At 46.2% G+C, this 26393-nt stretch overlaps 1 long non-coding RNA gene across 1 annotated transcript; it reads left to right on the top strand.

The window, feature by feature from the left end:
- The first annotated feature begins 9780 nt into the window (after positions 1–9780).
- LOC137349376 (uncharacterized) lies at positions 9781–24222 on the top strand. Its single transcript, XR_010969366.1, has 3 exons — positions 9781–10008; positions 20522–20645; positions 23600–24222. It is a non-coding gene; the product is annotated as an uncharacterized lncRNA (long non-coding RNA).
- The last annotated feature ends 2171 nt before the right edge of the window (positions 24223–26393 follow it).

Below are 26393 nucleotides of genomic sequence, written 5' to 3'. Positions count from 1 at the left end.
ATTCTTTTTCTTCTTCATTATTGGGATATGAGGGTCCCTGGCAATGCTGGCATTTACTTCCCATCCCTAATTGCACTTGGGAAGGTGGTAGTGAGCTGCCTATTTAACCGCTGAAGTCCATATGGTGAGGTACATGCACAGTGCTGTTAGGGAGGGAGTTCCAGGATTTTGACTCAGCAATATAGTTCCAAGTCAGGATGTTGTGTGACTTGGAGGGAGGCATGCAGTTGGTGGTGTTCCCATGCATCTACTGCTTTCGTCCTTCCAGGTGATACTGGTTGTGAGTTTGCAAGGAGTTGTGAAAGGAGCATTGGTGAATTGCTGCACTGCATCTTGTATATGGTACACACTGCTGCCACTGTGCATCATACTGGAGGAATTGAATGTTTAAGATGGTAGATAGGGTGGTGATGAAGCGGGTTGCTTCGTCTTGGCTGGTGTTGAAGTTCTGGAGTACTGTTGTGACTGAAATTATGCAGGCAAGTGGAGAATATTCAATCACATTCCTGACTTCTGACTACTTGATGGTGGACAGGTTTTGGGGAGTCAGAAGATGTTGCAGAATTTCCAGCCCCTGACCCACTCTTGCAGCCACAGTATGTTTATCGCTGTTCCAGGTTTCTGGGCAAGGCTGATCCCCAGGATGTTGATGGTGGGGGATTCAGCGATGATAATGCCATTGAATGTCAGGGGGAGATGTTTAGATTCTCTGTTATTGGAGATGATAATTGACTGGCACTTGGGTGGTGTGGATGTTACTTGCCACTTATCAGCCCAAGCCTGAATGTCGTCCAGGTGTTGTTGCATGTGAACCTGGACTGCTTCAGAATCTGAGGCATCGAGAATGGTATTGAACTTTATTCAATTATCGGTGAGCATCCCCACTTCTGAACTTATGATGGAGGGAAATTCATTGATGAAGCATCTGAAGATGGTTGGGCCTAGGACACCACCCCGAGTAACTCCTGGTTCCTGGTATTTCCTGGTTCCCCTTTATCTACCCTTCTAGTTACATCCTCAGCATTCTGTAATAAATTTGTCAAGCAAGATTTCCCTTTCGTAAAACCATGTTGACTTTGTTTGATCAGACTATGATTTTCTAAGTGCTCGTTCAGACTTTCTTGAACATCGATGAGAGCATTTTCCCGACCACTGATGTTAGGCCAACTAGCCTGCAGTTCACCATGTTAAATATATTAAACTGGGATTCCAGTGGCGCAGTTGGTTAACGCATGGTACTTATACAGCAGTGCAATTAGCGAGGAATGCCAAGGCTGTGAGTTCGAGCTTTACCTAGAGCACAAAGTTTAGAGACAGGGAGCAATGTGAAGCAGCTCAGCAGTGAAGAGAGCTGTGATCAGTGAGTCTGAACTGACCAGAAGAGGAGAAAAAAATAATTGTGAGGTGACATCAGAGGAAGAGGAGCCACTTGGCGATGGCGGCTTCCTTTCTACTGCTTGACATGTTCCAGATGATTTCATTATGTTTCCAATGTCCTTCTCTAACTCTGGCCACCAAAGATATCTCCTCACTAGACTCTTCGTCAAACACATCCCTAAGTGATCATCATGAAGATCACATAGCAACTGCAATATGTACTTTCCAGGGATTACTACTCTCGCTCCCTGCATGACATAAATTTGATCAACCGACAACTCATTCTTATGCGTAAAAAATGGCCTGTATTCTAAATCCAGTATCTGTGTTTCCCACTCATTTGTGTTATATTTGTACACCCTTTGCCAATATGGAGCCCCGACGAGTTGTTCAACCAATGTCATCTGCTGTGACTGGAAACTCGTCTTCGTCTGAAGGCCACATCCCAGGAACGAGTTACAAAAAACTGCTCTGTATGGAGAGGAATCACATGTTCGTTTAATCTCTGAGCACATCGTAATGCATAAGCATCACACCCTCCACAAGTTGACTTTTATGCCATTTGAATGCCTCATCACCCTCCTTTGTCCAATTCCACGGAAACCCTTCCTCAAGAGTTCATTCAATGGATGCAATAATGTTGCCAGATCTGGTATGAATTTACCGCAGTAATTTATGAGGTTCAAAAAAGATCTGAGATCAGATGTGAACTGAGGGTGTGGCGCATTTCTAATTACTTGATCTTTACACTTGGTAGCATGCAACCCGTTCTTGTCTACTTTGTGACCCAAGTGCATTACAGAATTTTGAAACATTTCACATTTGTGTTCTGTCATCTGAACTCCATGCTTTTCCAAGCGTTGGAACACCTCTTTCATCTGCCGTCATAGGTTTGCTTGTTTGGAGCACGAATATGAATGTCATCCAAATAACACACTACTAGCTCCATTCCTTACAAAATTCCACGGACTGAAGAAACACCAAATGGCAGCCTGTGAAACTGAAATAGACCCATGTGTGTAATGATAGTCAAGAATGACTCAGACTCAGCGTCTGACTCAAGCTTCAGATAGGCATTTGTCAGATCGAAATTTGAAAAAGTCTGGCTTCCTGTCAACGTCGTGAACAGATGCTCCATGTTTGTCAAGTTATTGGGTGGATTACTTTCCAGTATCTGTTGATGGTTACCTTATACTCAGAGCATACTCTTACACCACCATCTGACTTTGGTGCTTCCACTATGGGAATAGCCCAATTACTCTGCTCGACCTTAGAGATAATGTTCTCAGTCTCAAGTCATTTCAGTTCTTGCTTCACCTCCTCTCTTAGAGCATAGGGTACTGGATGCAGCTGACAATACACCGAACTTGCATTCTCCCGAGCTTGTATGTTAGCCTTGTATCCTTGAATTGATTTGCAGATTTCACTGAACACCTTAGGGTACTTCATGTTGAGATATGAATGTCACCTCAATACAAAAAAGCTCGCTCATATTTAACTTAAGTGCTGCTAACCAGTTTCTTCCAAACAAGGCTGGTTTTTCACCTTTCACAACAATGATGGTCAATTTTGCACACTGCTCATTGTATGTGACCGCAACCAATACACTTCCAATTTGGGAAATTTTCTCTCCTCCATAACTGTTTAACTCTACTCATGATTTTTCCAGCGGATGTTGACTCAACTTTTCACGTCACAGCGACTCTGGAATTATACTAACTGATGCACCTGTGTTGACCTCCATGTTGTATTTAGTCGTTTGTGGGACGTGGGCATCGCTGGCAACGCCAGCATTCTTTGCCAACCCTAATTGCCCTTGAGAAGGTGATGGTGGTGGTGAGCTCCCTTCTTGAACTGCTGCAATCGTTGGGGTTTAGGGACACCAACAGTGCTGTTGGAAGGGAGTTCCAGGATTTTGACCCAGTGACAGTGAAGCAATGGTGACATAGCTCCAAGTCAGGATGGTGTGTGGCTTGGAAGGAAACTTGCAGGCGGTGGTGTCCCCATGCATCTGCTGTCCTTGTCTTTATAGGTGATCGAGGTCGCGGGTTTGGAAGGTGCTGTCGAAGGAGCCTTCGTGAGTTGCTGCAGTTTACTGGAGCTTCATCCAATGATACTTGGACCACGATGCTCTGTGAATTTTCATTGGACATCCTTGTGCTTCTGATCACATGGATATCAAATGATGCCTCATCAACCTGCTGCTGTTTGACAACCGTATGCAGTGAATGATGTTTCCTCCTGCCTGTGTTTTCACCGATGACCTTCTTGCGACATGCCTTGGCAAGATGACCCTTCTTCTTGCAGCTATAGCACTCTGCCTTCACAACGGGACAATTCTGGGCTCAATGTTGGCCTCAACACCGGTAACAGGATTTTATTTAACCACTGCTACTCCCCTGATGGCCTCCTCCCGTTTTCTTACTAGCAACACCCACTTGAACACCAACAGTTGCCGTCATTGGGATCTTCTGCTTACTCATATGCAGCTTATTTACTTCAGCAGATGATTGACGGTTGTTAACTCTCACTTCTCTCGAGTCAAATTCAGCCATGTCCATGGACAGTGCTGTTTGAAAAGCTATGTCAAAACTCACCTTTGGCAATGTCATCAACTTACCGTGAATTTGCTCACCCTTTAATCTGGAACCAAATCTGTCACACAACACACGCTCTTGAAATTCTCCAAACTTCACAATGAAGTGACAGCTTTTGGAAGGCCACAATAAACTCCCCAATGTCCTCATTGGGCAGCTGATTCCTTGTTCCAAACTGATAGATTTCTGCAATCTTCAATGATTTAGGATTGTAATGCTGCTCAAGCTTAATCAACATGTCCTTCATCGGCGTGTCCTTTGGTTTTGCTGGGGTGAGAAAATTATTGAGCATCTCATACATTCCGGGCCTGCTTCAGTCAAAAATATCCCTCTGTCTTTTCCCACACTGCCTGGTTGACAGCAACATTATCAGGATTTTAGATTAGATTAGAGATACAGCACTGAAACAGGCCCTTCAGCCCACCAAGTCTGGGCCGAACATCAACCACCCATTTGTACTAATCCTACACTAATCCCATATTCATATTCCGACCAAACATCCCCACCTGTTCCAATATTTCCCTGCCACCTACACTAATGACAATTTATAATGGCCAATTTACCTATCAACCTGCTTGTGGGAGGAAACCGGAGAAAACCCACACAGGGAGAACTTGCAAACCTGCAAACAGGCAGTACCCAGAATCGAACCCGGGTCCCTGGAGGCTGTGATGCTAACCACTGTGCCACTGTGCTGCCCTAGGGTATTGTTATCTTCGAGGGTATTGTTAACAGTGAAAAACATCTCTATCCACTCCACATACACACTGAAAGACTCTCAGTCATGGTCATACTCCCTCAATCACGCAATAATTCCCTTCGACACAGCCATCTTGGAAGGTCAGCCCAATAATTTAATTACAATCCGACCACAGAATGCAATTTGTAAGCATTAATTTGGGCTTCCAATGGCGGGACTGTTACCCAGCATTCCCAGCGATCTATGAATCTGCCCTGTTCATTCCACAGGAGCACAGTGCGCAGGTGCAGTACTGGACAGTATTTCGAGCATGCGTATTGTCTGTATGATCACAGCCGCAAGCGTTCTCTGGAGGACGCATTTGCAGCGGGTAAGAGTTGATGGGGCACAGGAGAACCGGCGGGCGGCCGGAGAGGCTTCAAAAACACCTGGTGTAGGCCTCAAGCCCCGAATAAGTAGCTCCAGTTCCAGCATTTGCGCCTCCGGGGTATTCCCTGAGTTGCCCAGGTTAACGGTTGCCACCTCTCCAAAGGAAGCCGGGAGGGTTTCGGCACCGCCATCTTGAGCAGAGGGAGGTGCGCATGCGTTTCCATCATATTGCCGGCACTGAGAGTGGGCGGGGCTCTAGTGTCCCAGTGAGCAGGAGGGAAAATCATTGATTCTTTGATTTGTTTCTCACTCAGCAAACAGGGGCTGGAATACTGAACCCAGCCAGAGTAGAGGGAGGGAGAAAACTGTCAGCGGAGCAAAGAAATCGTGCAGATGATGTCATGGGTTTGGATGCCCAGGGAGGAGGGAGAGCTGTGAGACGGGGATTTACAGCTTTGGGGAACAAAAGAGGAAAAATGTTGCATTGAAGCCAGAATTGTCTGCTCTGAATTTCTATCCTGCACTTAGAGTGATGACCTTTATAACCTCCGTTATAACAGGGTATGAGAAGAGAAGGATTAGCAGACGGGAAAACTTAAACCAAGCATCACATCAAGATCTGAAAGAATCATTCGATTCATCAGCACCTGAATATCATCGGACTTTGAATGTGGAACAAGAAATGTTTGTTCTGTCTGTGGGAAAAGATTTCAAACATCAGTGTGACTGGAAAAACTGCAAGGCACCCACACCCGAGTGAGAGTGTTCCAGTGCACAGACTGTGACTGAGCTTTCACCAGTTACACAGCCTGAAAAGACATTACACCATTCACAGAGGGGAGAAAACATACACGTGTTCTGTGTGTAGATGAGGCTTCAACTGACCATCCAACTTGGAGAGACACAAGGACATAGAACATAGAACATTACAGCGCAGTACAGGCCCTTCGGCCCTCGATGTTGCGCCGACCTGTGAAACCATCTGACCTACACTATTCCATTTTCATCCATATGTCTATCCAATGACCACTTAAATGCCCTTAATGTTGGCGAGTCTACTACTGTTGCAGGCAGGGCGTTCCACGCCCCTACTAGTATCTAAGTAAAGAAACTACCTCTGACATCTGTCCTATATCTATCACCCCTCAACTTAAAGCTAGGTCCCCTCGTGTTTGTCATCACCATCCGGGGAAATAGACTCTCACTATCCACCCTATCTAACCCTCTGATTATCTTATATGTCTCTATTAAGTCACCTCTCCTCCTCCTTCTCTCTAACGAAAACAACCTCAAGTCCCTCAGCCTTTCCTTGTACGACCTTCCCTCCATACCAGGCAACATCCTAGTAAATCTCCTCTGCACCCTTTCCAAAGATTCCACATCCTTCCTATAATGCAGTGACTAGAACTGCACGCAATACTCCAGGTGCGGCCGCACCAGAGTTTTGTACAGCTGCAGCATGACCTCGTGGCTCCGAAACTTGATCCCCCTACTAATAAAAGCTAACACACCATATGCCTTCTTAACAGCCCTATTAACCTGGGTGGCAACTTTCAGGGATTTATGTACCTGGTCACCAAGATCTCTCTGCTCATCTACACTACCAAGAATCTTCCCATTAGCCCAGTACTCTGCATGGTGTCCAAAGCTCTAAATCACCTTCAATCCCATGCTTCCGTATTTTCTGCAATAGCCTACCGTGGGGAACCTTATCAAACGCCTTACTGAAATCCATATACACAACATCCACGGCTTTACCCTCATTGGTCACCTGTTTGGTCACCTTCTCGAAAAACTCAATAAGGTTTGTGAGGCACGACCTACCCTTCACAAAACCATGCTGACTATCGCTAATGAACTTATTCTTTTCAAGATGATTATAAATCCTATCTCTTATAACCTTTCCAACATTTTACCCACAACCGAAGTAAGGCTCACAGGTCTATAATTACCAGGGCTGTCTCTGCTCCCCTTCCTGAACAAGGGAACAACATTTGCTATCCTCCAGTCTTCCGTGTGACTGCATGGATGGGTTTCCAGCTCAAATGGATAATTCAATCCTTTCCACAGTTCCCATATTTACATAGTTTCTTCCCATGTGACTGCACTTGTGTTTCGACAGGCCCGATAATCGGCTGAAACCTCTTCCACACACAGAACACATGTACAGTTTCTCCCCACTGTGATCAGTGCTTTTTCCTTCCATGTTCAAAATCCAGTGATATCTGGCTTACGATATATTGGGCAAGTCCTTCAGAACCCGATCAAATGTTTGCTTTGCATTTCACAACTGCAAATCCTCCTCTTCTAAAACCCTGTCAAATTGCTTGAAAATGGAAAAAATGTCTGTGAGAAAAGCCACAAAAACACAAAGGCAGGTTGTGAAATGGAGCTGAATGAATCTGGTAATTCATGGGACTGGCAATAGGAAAAAGTGACCATGAAAGCTGCTGGATTGATGTACAACCCCAACTGGTTCACTAATGTCCTTCAGGGAAGGGAACCTGCCAACCAGTCTGGACCTACACAAGACTCTGCCCTCTAAAGGAGGAAGGAGGGAGAGGAGAAAAAAGAGAGGGAGGGAGGAGAGGAGGGTGATTCTATGTGTGTACAATTGGACCAGAACTTTGAAAAGAACCTCCCAAACCCTCAACTTCCAGCATCTAGAAGGATCAGGGTAGCAGGTGTATGTGAACACCATCACCTCAAAGTTCCCCTCCAAGTCACACACCATCCTGACTGCCTGACATCCACTACTGGATGAACAGAAATTTCCTCCAATTAAAGATTGGGAAGTCTTCAGTTCCTGCCACGAACTTCAGTCCCTAGGCACCAACTTTATCCTTCTCCCTGGCAACTGTCTGAGGCTAAACCAGTCCATTCATAACCTTGGGATCATATTTGATCCCAAGATGAGCTTCCAACTGCATATCAGCACCATCACTCAGACTGCCTAGTTCCACCTCAGTAACATTGCCAGACTTCACCACTGTCTCAGCTCATCTGCCTCTGAAACTTACATCCATGTATTTGTTACCTCTCAAATTGACTATTCTAACACATTCCTGGTCAGCATCCCACATTCTACCCTCTATAAACTTTAGATCATCCAAAACTCTGCTGCCTGTGTCCTTACTCGAACCAAGTCCTGTTCACCCATCACAACTGTGCTCACTGGCCTACACAGGCTCCCAGTTAAAAAGCACCTCAATTTTAAAATCCTCATCCTTGCTTTCAAATCTCTCCATACCCTCACGCCTCACTATCTCTATAATCTCCTCCAGCTCTAGCAGACAGAGTTTCGAAACACTCAGCAACACAACTCCAGTAAAACATCCTCGGAGGAAAAGGGGGTGCAGTGTGTGATACAACTCACAAGGACCTTGTCCGCCGCCATCACTCACACTGCTTGGCATTGCGCTTCCGCGAAAAGCAGTTCGGCACTGCGCATGCCTGGACTCCAATGCCGTGAACCGTGAACATTTTTTTTTAACGCCGATAATGTTGGGTTAAAGCCAACTTCCCAATATAAGCGCTGGAAGTGAGTGGCGAGTGGGAGAGCGGAGAGTCATTGAAAATGACGAGGCAAAGGGCATCGGAGGGAGCGGGGAAGATAAGCTGTGATTGAGCATGAAACTGAATGCGGTGATTGAAGCGGTGATCACGGGAGGGAGCAGGGACCTGAATGCGACCATTGAGGCGGTTTGGATTTAATTTGTGTTTTGTGTCAAATTCAGCAGCGCCATCTTTACTCCTGGCATAAAATAAAAGCAAAATACTGCGGATGCTGGAAATCTGAAATAAAAACAAGAAATGCTGGAACCACTCAGTAGGTCTTGCAGCATCTGTGGAAAGAGAAGCAGAGTTAACGTTTCGGGTCAGTGACCCTTCATCGGAACTGACAAATATTAGAAAAGTCACAGGTTATAAGCAAGTGAGGTGGGGGTGGGGCAAGAGATCACAAAGGAGGTCTAGATTGGACCAGGCCGCATAGCTGACCAAAAGGTCACGGAGCAAAGGCAAACAATATGTTAAAGGTGTGTTGAAAGACAAAGCATTTGTACAAATTAGTTGTTAATACACCGAATATTGAACAGCAGCAAGTGCAAACCTGAAAAAAACAGTGAGTAAGCAAACTGAACAAACTAAGATGAAATGAAATAAATGCAAAAAAAAAGATTGTAAAAAATGTAAAAAAAAGAATGTAAGAAGAAAGAAAAAAAATAACTAAAAATGAAAGTAAAATGGGGGGCTGTCATGCTCTGAAATAATTGAATTCAATGTTCTGTCCGGCAGGCTGTAGTGTGCCTAATCGGTAAATGAGATGCTGTTCCTCGAGCTTGCGTTGAGATGTTCACTGGAACACTGCAACAATCCCAGGACAGAGATGTGAGCAAGGGGGAGTGTTGAAATGGCAAGCAACCGGAAGCTCAGGGTCCTGCTTGCGAACTGAACTCCTGGCAGCTGCCTGAGGCACAGTCACGTTTCAGTCGATGAGGCTGCATTTGCGCATGTACCAGTGATGCATCACCTATTTGGTTACGTTGCCAGCAAACGCGTCGTTAATATATGTTCGCTGTTTTATACCATTTTATTTTTGAGTATGAAACATACTCCATTCTCCGTTTGGTAAATGGCAGCCTATACTGCCCAGAATGCCCCGCGCGCAGAAATACGGCCCATCTCCAAGCCAAGAACAGCAACACGCAGGCGTCAGAAGGCTCCGCCCCACGGAGTCCGCCTGTCTGCGCGGAGCGGCTCCCGGAAGCTGAGCGCAGCCTCGGGAACATGGAGTTTCAGCGGCCCTCAGGCCCCGAATCAGAGCCGCCGGGTTCGGCGAGAGCCCCGGGGGGTCAGAGGGGCAGCATTAAAGTGATGGTGCAGGGATTCCTCCATCAGCGCCGCCACTTCCCGGTTTCTTCTCCCGTTTCCACCGAGTCAGGAAGCCTGTGAGTTGATTGGCTGGTAAGTTTTGTAACTTTGTTTCCCTTTCTCCAAAGTTAGGAAGTTTGTCCAAGGAGCTGGAAATTAAACATTCCAGTTTTCATCAGAATAAGGGGCAGCTTCCTGAGATTTAACTGACACCAATAGAAGGGAAGTCAGTAGCCGGTGAGTCGTCTTTTTTTTAAGTATTGAGGTTTATTATTTATTGATTTAGAGTTACACCACTGAACCAGGCCCTTCGGCCCACCGAGTCTGTGCCGACCATCAACCAGCCATTTATATTAATCCTACATTAATCCCATATTCCTATCACATCCCCTCAATTCCCCAACCTACACGAGGGGCAATTTTCTTCTTCTTTTGGGCCTCCTTATCTCGAGAGACAATGGATACGCGCCTGGAGGTGGTCAGTGGTTTGTGAAGCAGCGCCTGGAGTGGCTATAAAGGCCAATTCTGGAGTGACAGGCTCTTCCACAGGTGCTGCAGAGAAATTTGTTTGTTGGGGCTGTTGCACAGTTGGCTCTCCCCTTGCGCCTCTGTCTTTTTTCCTGCCAACTACTAAGTCTCTTCGACTCGCCACAATTTAGCCCTGTCTTTATGGCTGCCCGCCAGCTCTGGCGAATGCTGGCAACTGACTCCCACGACTTGTGATCAATGTCACACGATTTCATGTCGCGTTTGCAGACGTCTTTATAACGGAGACATGGACGGCCGGTGGGTCTGATACCAGTGGCGAGCTCGCTGTACAATGTTTCTTTGGGGATCCTGCCATCTTCCATGCGGCTCACATGGCAATTTACAATCGCCAATTTACCTATCAACCTGCAAATCTTTGGCTGTGGGAGGAAACCGGAGCACCCAGCAGAAACCCACGCGGTCACAGGGAGAACTTGCAAACTCCGCACAGGCAGTACCCAGAATCGCTGGAGCTGTGAGGCTGTGGTGCTAACCACTGCGCCGCTAGTAGTAGCAAGTTTATTATCTAATAGTTATAGGAATTGCAGGGCTGCTCCAACCTCTGCAGTGAACATCCTGTGTAATAGAAAATAGAAAACATAAAACGTGGCAGGCTATAAATGAAGAGCGGGGCTCAAGGCCCTTACTTACCTGGGAGCGGAGTGATGACTAGCGGATCTGCGAGGAGGCTGATCAGGAGCAGCGACAGGCTGTAAATAAAGAGCGGGGCTCGACGCCCTTACTTATATGGTAGCGGAGAGACGACTGGCGGACCTGTGAGGAAGCTGATCCAGAGCGGCAACAGGCTCCATGTGTCTCTCGGCGGCGCTGAGACTCGAAAGAGGGAACAAAAGGACTTAGAGTGATATCGCGGGAAATTTTCAAGGTGACGGAAAGCGTCATAGACAGGAGTTTTAGAGAAGTGGTTACACCCAAACTGCAAGCAGATAGATGGGTGACCACTAGAGGGGGCAGGCAGTCAGTGCAGGAATCCACTGTGGCTATTCCCCTCTCCAACAAGTATCCCGTTTTGGATATTGTTGGGGTGGGGGGGGGTGGCCTATCAGGGGAAAACAGCAGCAGCCAGAGCAGTGGCACCACGGTTGGCACTGTTGTTCAGCAGGGAGGGACAAAGCGCAGAAGAGCAATAGTTATAGGGGACTCTATAGACAGGGACACAGATAGGCACTTCTGTGGACGTGAAAGAGACTCCGGGAAGGTATGTTGCCTCCCTGGTGCCAGGGTCAAGGATGTCTCTGAACGGACAGAGGGCATTGTGAAGGGGGAGGGTGAACAGCCAGAGGTTGTGGTACACATCGGTACCAATGACAAAGGCAGGAAGAGTGATGAGGTCCTGCAGGGGGAGTTTAGGGAGTTAGGTAGTAAGTTTTAAAAACAGGACCTCTCTGGTTGTATTCTCTGGATTACTCCCTGTGCCACATGCCAGTGAGGTGAGAAATAGGAAGATAGTGCAGCTAAACATGTGGCTGAGCAGCTGGTGTAGAAGGGAGGGTTTCAGATATCTGGACCATTGGGCTCTCTTCAAGGACAGATAGGACCTGTACAAGAAGGACGGGTTGCATCTAAACTGGGAGGGCACTAATATCCTGGCTGCAAGGTTTGCTAGCGTCATTCGGGAGGGTTTAAACTAGTGTGGCAGGGGGTTGGGAACCAGAGCAGTAGTACAGCTAGTGAAGTAAATGAGGAGGACATAGTAAATAAGGCCAGTAGGACGAAGAGGAAGAGCAGGCAGGGAGATGTTGCTGAGCACAGCGGGACTGGTGGTCTGCAGTGCATTTGTTTCAATGCGAGAAGTATAACAGGGAAGGCAGATGAACTTAGAGCTTGGATTAGTACTTGGAAATATGATGATGTTGCTATTACAGAGACTTGGTTGAGGGAAGGGCAGGATTGGCAGCTAAATGTTCCAGGCTTTAGAAGCTTCAGGTGGGATAGAGGTGGATGTAAAAGGGGTGGGGGAGTTGCATTACTGGTTAAGGAGAATATCACAGCTGTACTGCAGGAGGACACGTCAGAGGGGTCATGCAGCGAGGCAATATGGGTGGAGCTCAGGAATAGGAAGGGTGCAGTCATGATGTTGGGGGTTTACTACAGGCCTCCCAACAGCCAGCGAGAGGTAGAGGAGCAGATATGTGGACAGATTTTGGAAAGATGTAAAGGTAACAGGGTTGTAGTGGTGGGTGATTTTAACTTCCCCAATATTGACTGGGACTCACTTAGTGCTTGGGGCTTGGATGGGGCAGAATTTGTGAGGAGCATCCAGGAGGGCTTCTTGAAACAGTATGTAGATAGTCCAACTAGGGATGGGGCCATTCTGGACCTGGCATTGGGGAATGAGCCCGGCCAGGTGGTCGAAGTTTCAGTGCGGGAGCATTTCAGGAGCAGTGACCATAATTCCATAAGTTTTAAGGTACTTGTGGATAAGGATAAGAGTAGTCCTCAGGTGAAGGTGCTAAATTGGGGGAAGGCTAATTATAACAATATTAGGCAGGAACTGACGAATTTAGATTTGGGGGCGGCTGTTTGAGGGTAAATCAACATCTGACATGTGGGAGTCTTTCAAACATCAGCTGATTAGAATCCAGGGCCAGCATGTTCCTGTGAGGAAGACAGACAATTTTGGCAAGTTTCGGGAAGCTGGATACCACGGGATATTGTGAGCCTAGTCAAAAAGAAAAAGGAAGCATTTGTAAGGGCTGGAAGGCGAGGAACAGATGAAGCACTTGAGGAATATAAAGACAGTAGGAAGGAACTTAAGCAAGGAGTTAGGAGGGCTAAAAGGGGTCATGAAAAGTCATTGGCAAACAGGATTAAGGAAAATCTCAAGGCTTTTTATACACATATAAAGAGCAAGAGGGTAACCAGGGAAAGGGTTGGCCCACTGAAGCACAGAGATGGGAATCTATGTGTGGAGCCAGAGGAAATGGGCGAGGTGCTAAATGAGTACTTTGCATCAGTATTCACCAAGGAGAAGGACTTGGTGGATGATGAGCCTAGGGAAGGGAGTGCAGATAGTCTCCGTCATCTCATTATCAAAAAGGAGGTGGTGTTGGATGTCTTGCAAAGCATTAAGGTAGATAAGTCAACAGGGCCTGATGGGATCTACCCTAGAATACTGAGGGAGGCAAGGGAAGAAATTGCTGGGGCCTTGACAGAAATCTTTGCATCCTCATTGGCTGCAGGTGAGGTCCCAGAGGACTGGAAAATAGCCAATGTTGTTCCACCCAAGAAGGGTGGCAAGGATAATACAGGAAATTCTAGGCCGGTGAGCCTTACGTCAGTGGTAGGGAAGCTATTAGAGAGGATTCCTCGGGACAGGATTTACTCCCATTTGGAAACAAACGAACTTATTAGCGAGAGACAGCATGGTTTTGTGAAGGGGAGGTCGTGTCTACTAATTTGATTGAGTTTTTTGAGGAAGTGACGAAGAAGATTGATGAGGGAAGGGTGGTGGATGTTGTCTATAGGACTTTAGTAAAGCCTTTGACAAGGTCCTGCATGGCAGACTGGTGCAAAAGGTGAAGTCACAAGGGATCAGAGGTGAGCTGGCAAGATGGATAAAGAACTGGCTCGGTCACAGAAGACAGAGGGTAACAGTGAATGGGTGTTTTTCTGAATGGAGGGATGTGACTAGTGGTGTTCCGCAGGGATCAGTGCTGGGACCTTTGCTGTTTGTAGTATATATAAGTGATTTGGAGGAAAATGTAGCTGGTCTGATTAGTAAGTTTGCAGACGACACAAAGGTTGGTGGAGTTGCGGATAATGATGAGGGTTGTCAGAGGATACAGCAGGATATAGATCAGTTGGAGACTTGGGCGGAAAAATGGCAGGTGGTGTTTAATCCAGACAAATGTGAGGGAATGCATTTTGGAAGGTCTAATGCAGGTGGGAGGTAGACAGTAAATGGCAGAACCCTTAGGAGTATTGACAGGCAGAGAGATCTGGGTGTACAGGTCCACAGGTCACTGAAAGTGGCAATGCAGGTGGATAAGGTAGTCAAGAAGGCATACGGCATGCTTGCCTTCATCGGTCGGGGCATAGAGTGTAAAAATAGGCAAGTCATGTTGCAGCTGTACAGAACCTTAGTTAGGCCACACTTAGAATATTATGTGCAATTCTGGTCGCCACACTACCAGAAGGACGTGGAGGCTTTGGAGAGGGTACAGAGGAGGTTTACCAGGATGATGCCTGGTCTGGAGGGCATTAGCAAGGAGGAGATGTTGGAAAAACTCGGATTGTTTTCACTGGAACAACAGAGGTGGAGGGGCGACATGATAGATGTTAACAAAGTTATGAGTGGCATGGACAGAGTGGATAGTCAGAAGCTTTTTCTCAGGGTGGAAGGGTCAGTTACTTGGGAACATAGGTTTAAGGTGCGAGGGGCAAAGTTTAGAGGGGATGTGCGAGGCAAGTTTTTTTTTTACACAGAGGGTGGTGAGTGCCTGGAACTTGCTGCCAGGGGAGGTGGTGGAGCAGATACGATAGCGACGTTTAAGAGACATCTTGACAAATATATGAATAGGAAGGGAATAGAGGGATATGGGCCCCGGAACTGCAGAAGGTGTTAGTTTCAGCAGGCATCAAGATCGGCGCAGGCTTGAAGGGCCGAATGTCCTGTTCCTGTGCTGTACTGTTCTTTGTTGTGATTGGTTGGGTAAGTAACAACTGTTAGTCAATTTCATTAGCTTTAAAAAATAAGGGGAAAGTTGTTTTTTTGTTTGAAAAAATACCGAGCGATAAAGTGAGTTCTAAGAGTGTGTTTTTTTTTAATTCGAGTAATTTAGATTGTCGTGGGTAGTGTTTGGAGTAGAACAAGCCACTCGTGTAATTAATATCTTTTGAAGGGAGTAACTAATTAATCTAAAGTTAAGTCATGGCAGGAGAGCTCAGCCCCATGATATGCTCCTCCTGCGCTATGTGGGAAATCCAGTGTCCCTGATGACCATGTGTGCAGGAAGTGGATCCAGCTGCAGCTACTGACTACCCGCATTATGGAGCTGGAGCTGCAGGTGGATTCACTGTGGAGCATCCGCGATGCTGAGGACATCGTGGATAGCACGTTTAGAGAGGTGGTCACACTGCAGGTAATGGCTGCACAGGCAGAAATGAGATGGGGGACCACCAGATGGAGTAGTAGGCGCAGGTAGTGCAGGAGTCCCCTGTGGCCATCCCCCTCTCAAACAGATAGACCACTTTGGATACTGTTGGGGGGAATGACCTCCCAGCGGAAAGCAGCAACAGCCAAGTTTGTGGTCCCACGCATGGCTCTGCTGCACAGCAGGGGAGGAAAAGGAGTGGAAGAACTATAATGATAGGGGATTCTATCGTAAGGGATACAGATAGGCATTTCTGTGGCCACAAACGTGACTTCAGGATGGTATGTTGCCTCCCTGGTGCTAGGGTCAAGGTAGTCACGGAGCGGCTGCAGGACATTCTGAAGGTGGGGGGGGTGGGGACGTGGTACACATTGGTACCAACGACGGGGGGAAAAAAGAGGGATGAGGACCTGAAACAAGAATTTCGGGAGCTCGGGAGCAGATTAAAAAGCAGGACCTGAAAGGTTGTAATCTCTGTATTACTCCAGTGCCACATGCTAGTGAGTATAGGAATAGGAGGATAGAGCAGATGAATGCGTGGCTGAAGAGATGGTGCAGGAGGGAGGGCTTTAGCTTCCTGGATCACTGGGTCTGTTTCTGGCAAAGGTGGGACTTGTACAAGTTGGACGAACATCCTTGCTGGGAGGTTTATGAGTGCTGTTGGGGGCAGTTTAAACACATTTGGCAGAGGAATGGGATACAGAGTGGAGGTATAGGAGCGGGTGATGCTCAGTCAAATCTCGAAGAGAAACTGAGTCAGTCTGTTAGGCAGAGCAAATATAGACCTGTTAAGGCACAAGTGACAAATGCAAGGCTGGATTGCATTTATTTTAATGCAAGACAGATGAATTGAGGGCGTTGATTAGCACATGGGATTATGATATTGTTGCTATCACAGAGACATGGTTGAGGGAAGGGCAGGACTGGCAACTCAATATTCCAGGCTATAGACTCTTCAGGTGTGACAGGAGAAGGGATAAAAGAGGAGGTCGCATTGCACTGTTGATTGAGGAGTCAATTACTGCAGTAAGGAGGGATGATATCTGAGAAGGTTCTTCAAATGGGGCCAGATGAGTCAAACCTAAAAACAAAAAGGGGGCAATCACTTGGCTGGGAGTGTACTGCAGGCCTCCAAACAGTCAGGGAGAGATAGAGGAGCAGATATGTAGGCAAATCTCAGACAGGTGTAAAAATAATGGAGTCATAATAGTAGAGGATTTCAACTTACCTGATATCAACTGGGATGGTCTGAGTGTAAAAGACTTAAAGGGGGCGGAATTCTTAAAATATATACAGGAGACTTTTTTGAGCCAGTACATAGAAAGTCCAACAAGAAAAGGCGCAGTACTGGACCTAATCCCAGGGAATGATGCTGGACAAGTTGTAGAAGTGTCAGTGGGGGTGCATTTCAGGGATAGCGATCATAACTCTAAGAAAAAGACAAAGGCGGGCTGGAAATAAAAGTACTGAATTGGGGGAAGGCCGATTTCAATATGATAAAACAGGATCTGGCCAAAGTGAACTGGGAGCAGCTACTTGTCGGAAAGTCTACGTCAGACCAGTGGGAGTCAAAGAGGAAATAGTGAGGGTTCAGCGGCAACATGTACCCGTAAAGGTGAAGGGTAGGACCAACAAGTCCAGGGAAACCTGGATGTCAAGGGATAGCGAGGATTGGATCAGGAATAAAAAAGGAGGATTCTGGCAGATTCAACGTGCTGAAAACAGCGGAGGTACTGGAGGAGGATAGAAAGTGTAGTGGGGGGACAAAGAAAAGTAATTAGGAGAGCAAAGAGGGGGCATGAAAAAACACTGGCGGGCAAGATCAAGGAAAATGCTGAGGCATTTTCTAAGTATATTAAGGGCAAGAGGATAAGCAGTGAAAGAGTGGGGCCCATTAGGGACCAAAGTGCCAATCTGTGTGTGGAGCCAGAGGACATAGGTGAGGTTTTAAATGATTACTTTGCATCTGTGTTCACTATGGAGAAGGATGATGTAGGTGTAGAGATCAGGGAGGGGGATTGTGATACACTTGAACATATTAGCATTGAAAGTGAGGAAGTGTTAGCTGTTTTAGCGGGCTTAAAAGTGGATAAATCCCCAGTCCCAGATGAGATGTATCCCAGGCTGTTATGTGAGGCAAGGGAGGAGATAGCAAGGGCTCTGACATAAATTTTCAGATCCTCTCTGGTCACAGGAGAGGTACCAGAGGACTGGAGGACTACGAATGTGGTGCCATTATCAAGAAGGGTAGCAGGGATAAACCAGGTACTTACAGGCCAGTGAGTCTAACATCAGTGGTTGGGAAAATATTGGGAAAACTTCTGAGGGACAGGATTAATCTCCACTTGGAGAGGCAGGGATTAATCAGGGATAGTCAGCATGGCTTTGTCAGGGGGAGATCGTGTCTAACTAACTTGATTGAATTTTTCAAGGCAGTGACTAGGTGTGTAGATGAGGGTAAAGCAGTTGATGTAGTCTGCATAGACTTCAGTAAGCTTCTGATAAGGTCCCACATGGGAGAGTGGTTAAGAAGGTCAGAGCCCATGGGATCCAGGGCAATTTGGCAAATTGGATCCAAAATTGGCTGAGTGGCAGGAGGCAGAGGGTGATGGTCGAGGGTTGTTTTTGCGAGTGGAAACCTGTGACCAGTGGTGTACCGCAGGGATCGGTACTGGGACCCTTGCTGTTTGTAGTGTACATTAATGATTTAGATGTGAATACAGGAGGCATGATAAGTAAATTCGCAGTTGACACGAAAATTGGTGTCGTAAATAGTGAGGAGGAAAGCCTTAGATTACAGGACGATATAGATGGGCTGGTAAGATGGGCAGAGCAGTGGCAAATGGAATTTAATCCTGAGAAGTGTGAGGTGATGCATTTTGGGAGGACTAACAAGGCAAGGGAATATACAATGGATGGAACAAGGCAAGGGAATATACAATGGATGGGAGGACCCCAGGAAGTACAGAGGGACCTTGGTGTACTTGTCCATAGATCACTGAAGGCAGCAGCACAGGTAGATAAGGTGGTTAGGAAGGCATAGGGTATACTTGCCTTTATCAGCTGAGGCAAAGAATGTAACAGCAGGAAGGTTATGGTGGAACTGTATAAAATGCTAGTTCGGCCACAGCTGGAGTACTATGTACAGTTCTAGGCACCACACTATAGGAAGGATGTGGTTGCACTGGAGAGGGTGCAGAGGAGGTTCACCAGGATGTTGCCTGGGCTGGGGCATTTCAGCTATGAAGAGACACTGAATAGGCTAGGGTTGTTTTCATTCGAGCAGAGAAGGCTGAGGGGGAACATGATTGAGGTGTTCAAATTTATGAGGGGCATTGATAGGTTAGATAGGAAGAAACTTTTTCCATTAGTGGAGGTGTCAATAACCAGGGGGCATAGATTTAAGGTAAGGGGCAGCAGGTTTAGAGAGGATTTGTGGAAAGAAAATTTCACCCAGAGGATGGTTGGAATCTGAAAAGCACTGCCTGAAGAGGTGGTAGAGGCCGGAACCCTCACAACATTTAACAAGTATTTAGATGAGCACTTGAAACACCATAGCAGACAAGACTATGGGCCAAGTGCTGGAAAATGGGATTAGAATAGTTAGGTGCTTGATGACCGGCACGGACACGATGGGCCGAAGGGCCTGTTTCTGTGCTGTATAACTCTCTGACTCTATTTACAGCACAGGAGGAGGCCATTCCGCCCATTGTATCTGTTCATCCCACTTTCCAGTTGTTCCGACCTCAGATTGTCAATATGAAAAATATGAGATATGAATCCCCAGACCACACTAATAAATTACACAAGATTTCACATTTTCAGTCTTTTGTTCTAATAACGAAACTAAAAGAAATCCCCAATTAACTAAATAGCACTTTGATTGTAAATTGTGGTGTCAGCTATTTCCAAAGATATTTTCTTGACTTATTCAACACTTGAATATCTCACACCACACAGATACATTACACAGACCTTTTTGATAACAAAAGCCTTTGCAGTTACAAGTCCCAAATTCCTGCCAATGGTGGGGCTGCTCCGACCTCTGGAGTGCACATCCTGTGTAATGTGTCAACTCCAGATAACCATTTGTGTAGGAAGTATCATTGGGGGAGGTGGTGACATCGGGGTAATGTCACTGGAACATGGGTTCGAATCCCACCACGGCAGATGGTGAAATTTAAATTCAATTAATAAATCTGCAATTAAAAAGCCATCTGGCTCATGAGATGGGAAATCTGCTGTCCTTCCCTGGTCTGGCCTACATGTGACTCCAGATCTACAGCAGTGTGGCTGACTCTGAAATGCCCTCTGAAATAGCCGAGCGAGCCTCTCAGTTGTCAAGGGCAGTTTGGGATGGACAATAAATACTGGCCGAGCCAACAACACCCACATCACATGGATGAAGATAAAAAAAGTTGCAGCAGCTCGAGCTCCGGTTTTCGGAGCATGAACTGCAGCTGGTGTCACTGCGGTGCAACCATGAGGTGAGAGATTTGTGGACAGCACGTTTATAGATATGGTCACCCTGCAGCTTAAGAGTATGCAGGGAGAGAGGCAATGGGTGGCCAACTGACAGTCAAGAAGAAACAGGCAGGGAATGCAGGAGACCCCTGAGTGCATCTCACTCTCCAACCAGTATTCAGTTCTGAATACTGATGAAAGTGATGGTTCATCTAAGGAGTGCAGCCAGAGTCAAGGCCATGGCAGCACAGTTGGATCAGCTTCACAGAGGGTCACAAAGCTGACTGAATGAGCAATAGTGATAGGAGATTTGATAGGGGAATACACAGGCGTTTCTGCAGTCGCAGATGTGAATCCAGGCTGGTGTGTGGCCTCCCTCAGGACAATGTCCAGCAGGGTGCATGTACAGTCATCCTGGGCCAGGAAGCAGGAGGAGAGAATGTTGTGAATTTCTATCCTGGACTGACAGTGATGGTTTTTGTAAACTCCTTTTACAGGGGCTTAGAAGCAGGGGATATGCAGATGGGGAATCTCGAGCCAAACATCACATCAAGATCTGACAGAGTCACTCGATACATCAGGACCTGAATATCATTGGCCTTTGAATGTGGAAGGAGAAAGGTTTGTCTGTTCTGTCTGTGGGAAAAGATTTCAGGTATCAGTGAGAGTGGAAAAGCACTGAGATACACAAAGCCCTGGTTAGACCACACCTGGAGTATTGTGTTCAGTTCTGGGCCCCACACCTTAGGAAGGATATACTGGTCTTGGAGGGAGTGCAGTGTAGATTTACCTGAATGATACTTGGACTCCAAGGGTTAAATTACGAGGAGAGATTACACAAATGAATCATAGTCATTACAGCACAGAAGGAGGAAATTGATCTTTTTGATTCCATTCCACTCTCTGTCGAACAATCCAGTCAGTCCCATTCACCCACTCTATCCCTGTAGTCCTGCAGGTTTATTTGCCTCAAGTGCCCATCTAATTTCCTTTTGTAATCATTGATCGTCTCCACTTCCACCACCCTCGTAGGCAGTGAGTTCCAGGTCATTATCATTCACTGTGTAAAAAAACTGCTTCCTCACATCCCTCCTGTATCTCAAAACCTGAATCTGTGTCCACTAATCCTTGTATCATCAGCTAATGGGAACAGCTTTTCTTGGTCTGCCTTATCTAAACCTGTCATCATTTTCAACACCTCTATCAGATCTTCCCTCACTCTCCTTTGCTCCAAGGAGAACAACACCAGCTCCTCTAACCTAACCTTGTAGTTAAATTCTCTCATCTCAGGAACCATTCTGATAAATCTCTGCACCCTCTCAAGGACCTTCACATCCTTCCTAAAGTGTGGTGACCAGAACTGGATGCAATACTCTAGTTGTGGCCTAACCAGAGCTTTTTAAATGTTCAGCATAACTTCCTTCCTTTTGTGTTCAATACCTCTATTTATGAGGCCCAAGATCCCATTTGCTTTGCCAACTGTTCCCTCAAAACATCCTTCCACTTTCAGTGATCTCTGCACATGAACCCTCAGGTCCCTCTATCCCTGCAAACTCTTTAGAACTGTACCATTAAGTGCATGTTGCCTCTCCCTATTCCTTCTGCCAGAATGATTCACCTCACTGTGAGGGCTGTAGTCCCTGGAATTCAGAAGATTAAGGGGTGATTTAATCAAAGTTTTCAAGATATTAATTGAAACTGATAGGATAGATAGAGAGAAACTCTTCTCCATCACCTGCAGTACTCGGCAGCATCGTCTAAAACATGGAGCCAGAACTTTCATTAATCCACCCCTGGGCCCAGTGAACCTGAGCATTAATCCACCCAGGCTGTGCACAGAATTACAGCCCAGAAACAGGCCGTTCAGCCCCTCTAGTCTGTGCTGCTGTTTATAATCCACATGAGCCTCCTCCCAATCTAATTACATCATCCCACCCTGCCCCCACATCCCTCTATTCCCTTCTCCCTCATAAATGTATTGAGCCTCCCCTTAAACACATCATTGTTCTCACCTTCAACCACTCCACATGGCAGTGAGTTCCACATTCTCACCACTCTCTGAGTAGAGAAATTCCTCCTAAGTTCTCTATTTGACCTGTTAATGTCTGTATTATATTGCTGCCCCCTTGTTCTGACTGACTGATAATTTTAAAGACCTCTATCAGATCTCCTCCTAGTCTTCTCTTTTCCAGAGAAAGGATCCCCAGCCTGCTCAATCTTGCTGGATAGTAACATCCTCTCTGGTGACATCTTTGTAAATCTATTCTGCACTTTCTTCAGTCTTCAATATCCTTTTTTAATCTGGAGACCAGAACTGCTCACAGTCCTTCTAAGTGAGGTTCTCTATACATTTAACATTCCCTCCCTGCTGTTACATTGTATTCCTCGAGAAAAGAACATCAGCTCTTTCTTTGCTCTCTTATCCACTTGTGTTGCTCCTTTTGGTGATTTATGTGACTCTGTTCCCAGATCTCTTTGCTGCTCTGCTCCATTTAAGTTCTTACATTCTAACCAATAACTGGCCTCCTTATTCCTCCTCCCACAATGAACCAGCTCACATTTCACTATGTTGAATTTCATTTCCCATTTATCTGTCCAGTCTGCTAGCCTGTTTATGTCTTCCTGGATTTCAATGCACTCCTCCACATTATTAGTTCTATCATCCAGTTTGGTGTCAACTACAAGTTATGAAAACATCCCTCTAATTCCTGAGTCCAAATGTGGGTGAAGAACAGAATTCCCAGTGTACTTCACACTATAGTTGATGTCCCGGGCACTCGGGTTTCTGTATAATTTATTTAATAATTTTCTCCATTGTTTCTCTGGCCCTGATCTCAATGGGATGATACAAAATCATCCATTCAATATTTGGAGCTTTCAGTGGAGGATTCATTACCCAGGACTCCCGTGATAAGGGTCAGTCCCTTTTCAATGACCACAGGGGCCCGGTGTATTGGCGTGGGATCGAACAGTGCACTGAGCATGGCCAGCGTAGGTAATGGAGATGGACTGAGATGGACCAGGTGGATCGGGAGGCGAGAGGAGATTGTGGGTGCAGGGGAGGAATTGGAGCCGTGGGTGGGCTGGGAGGCTTCATATACACCTGGGATAGACCAAGAGGCCCTGTGTTTACCTCATGGTGACAGGCCCGGGGGAGAGGGGTCACTGGCCGCCATCTTGGACAGGGCGGGGTCAGGGTGCAAGCACAGCCATCTTGGTGAAGGCACAGAGAGCAAACAGGACCTGACAAACTGTTTCCGACTGGGTCCGAGTGCCCAGGAGATGGAGCATCCTGGACAATAGGGTTTTCAGCAGCTTCACCCACTCTCAGGCTGCATGTGATGTTTGCAGCCTTGAAGAGTCCATGGGCCATGTATATATTCACTGTGAGAGGTTACAGCCCCTGTATCGTTACCCGAAGGGGCTGCTTCTCAACTTAGAATCCTGGAAATTTACAGTACGGAAGGAGGCCATTCGGCCCATCGTGTCCTCGTTGACTGACAAGGAGCCATCCAGCCGAATCCCGCTTTCCAGCTCTTGGTCCATAGTGTGATGATCCTGTATTTTTTTTCTAGGAAGAATGCAGTGTGCCTTTAAGGCTGGAAAAGGAACAGTACTGCTTTAAGGCAACAAGCTCCAGAGACTGAGTCAAAGAATGTATTCTCGTTGCCCCGGGATGCAGCCACTCAGAGACTGAAGATCGAGAGATGCATTGTTTCCAATTGACATTTGAAACTAGTTGAAAAAGTAGCATTTGAGACACCGTTAACAGAGACAGACACAGATTATCATCCAGCATATACTGAAGGACAAGAGAGCTCCCTCTTGGTTTATTTAAACCCTATTTATTATACTCTCAGAATTCTGATGTCAAGCCAGATTAATTTCTAAAAAAAAATATCCAATTCCTTTAACTACTGAACTGTAATTGTTGAAATTTATCGCTGGAGAAGAACAGCATCAATTCAACTGCTGAACTAGACTGTGGACTGTTCTACTGTTGAAGAAACTTTTATTTTCTCCCCCCATCACACGGCTGTGAGGACTTCAAGCAACATTGGACTATTCCATATAGGAAGATTTCACTTCGGCAGGAGCATAAATATGCAAAGTCACTATTTTTTCTGTTTTAACTATTTATATGTTAGTATTTAAGAATTTAGTTTTTCTAATTAAACAGTTAATTTGTTGATCTAAAGACACCTGGTTTGGTTAGCCTTATTCGGGGGTTAATAGATGGTACAATTTGGCTGGATCTTTAATTTGGAATGTTTAAAATGTCAGGCGATCTGTGAGGGACGGGACTGAATCAACAGTGCGTTTCTCCCACCACTATCAAAATTGGATATTTTGACTGGGGGGCTTTGACTTGAGCGGTCGGTCGTAATAATACCCTTGTAGTTTAGGGCACTTCACGTGCATATCCAAGTACTTTTTTAATTGTTGTGAGGGTTTCTGCCAGGCAGTGCGTTGCAGATCCCCACCACCCTCTGTCTGAAAACATTTCCCCTCAAATCCCTTTTAAATTTCCTACCTCTTTCTCTAAATCTATGCCCCTGGTTATGGACCCCTCAGCCAAGGGGAATAGGTCCTTCCTATCCACTCTATTTAGACCCATCATCATTTTCTACACTTCAATTCGGTCTCCCCTCAGCCTCCTCTGTTCCAAAGAAAACAACCCTCACCTATCCAATATTTCCTCAGAATGAAAATTCTCCAATCCAGCCAACATCCTTGTAAATCTCCTCTGTATTTTCTCCAATATAGCCACATCTTTCCTACAGTGCGGTGACCAGAACTGTACACAGTCCTCCAGCTGTGTCCAAACCAGTGTTTTATACATTTCCAACATAACCTCCATGCTCTTGTATTCTCTGCCTTGGTTAATAAAGGCAAGTATCTCTTACGCCTTGTCTCCCTGCCCAGCCATGTTCAGGGATCTATGAACATGCACTCCAAGGCGGCTCTGTTCCTTTATACTTCTCAATATCCTACCATTTATTGTGTATTCCCTTGCCTTGCCAGCTGTCTCCAAATGCATTACCTCACACTTCTCCGGATTGAATTCCATTTGTCACTATTCTGCCCACCTAACCAGTCCATTGATATCTTCCTGCAGTTTACAGCTTTCTTCTTCATTATCAACCACATGGTCAATTTTTGTTTCATCTGCAAACTTTTTAATCAAATCCCCTACATTCAAGTCCAAACCATTGATCTATAGAACAAAAAGCAAAGGACCCAGTACTGATCCCTGCAGAACCTCACTGAAAACAGCCTTCCAGTCACACAAACACTCATCAACCATTACTCTTTCCTTCCTGCCTCTGAGTCAATTTTGCTCTAACTTGCTGTTTTGTGTTGGATCCCATGGGCTTGTCATTCATGACCAGTCTGCCTTGTGGGACCTTATCAATGGCCTTGGTTACAGTTTAACCCCATTCTCCTAATCTCTGGCCACTCGGTGTGGAGGTGGGGTGGGAAGGTTGGAGGATCTTTTCCTGGACCTGCTCTTGGGCCTGGCTAAAACACCACTCACGCCCACAGCCCTTTCGATGACCTGCCCTTCCAAAACTCCCCAGTCCCCCCAATGCCCTCCTCACCCTCACCTCATCCACCCCAAACCCACCCAGGTTTGTATCTGTCTTGTATATTTAAACATTCAGTTCTCACCTCCTCCATCTCTCTCTCTCCCTCTCGCTCAGGCTGAGAAACAATGTGTAGGTCCAGGATGTACAGGGACCATGTTGGGAATGGGTGTGTCACTTTAGCTGCTGCCCTGTCTTCCCTGGTCTTGTCCATGCCGGGGTGGCCTTCTGCAACCGGTGGACACCTCAGGATACAGAGTGTCTCATGGACACTGGGAGCAATGTTCTGGTTTAGTTGGGAAGGTTCCCTTTGCTTCTGTTACAATTTGTTGCTTATTTTGGCTTCTTTTAGTTTGAATGGATCACATGTTTGGGGAAACAAGAGAGGAAAGAATGTTCCATAGAAACTAGAACTGTCTGTTCTGAATTTCTATCCTGGACTGACAGTGCTGACTTTTGTAAACTCCTTTTACAGGGTATTAGAAGGGGAGGATTTACTGACGGGAAATTCAAACCAAACATCACATCAAGATCTGACGGAAACACTCGATTCATCAGGACCTGAATATCATCGGCCTTTGAATGTGGAAGGAGAAATGTTTGTCTGTTCTGCCTGTGGGAAAAGATTTCAAACATCAGTGTGACTGGAAAAGCACCGAGACGCGCACACACCCGAGTGAGAGTGTTCCAGTGACTGACTGTGGAAAGAGCTTTAACCAGTTACACAGCCTGAAAAAACATCACACCATTCACAACGGGGAGAATCCGTACACGTGTTCTG

This window comes from Heterodontus francisci, chromosome 34 (genome assembly GCF_036365525.1).
Source record: "Heterodontus francisci isolate sHetFra1 chromosome 34, sHetFra1.hap1, whole genome shotgun sequence".
NCBI classification, from domain to species: Eukaryota; Metazoa; Chordata; class Chondrichthyes; order Heterodontiformes; family Heterodontidae; genus Heterodontus; species Heterodontus francisci.
The sequence above is the reverse complement of the archived record's forward strand: the minus strand, read 5'-3'. Positions and strand labels throughout refer to the sequence as shown.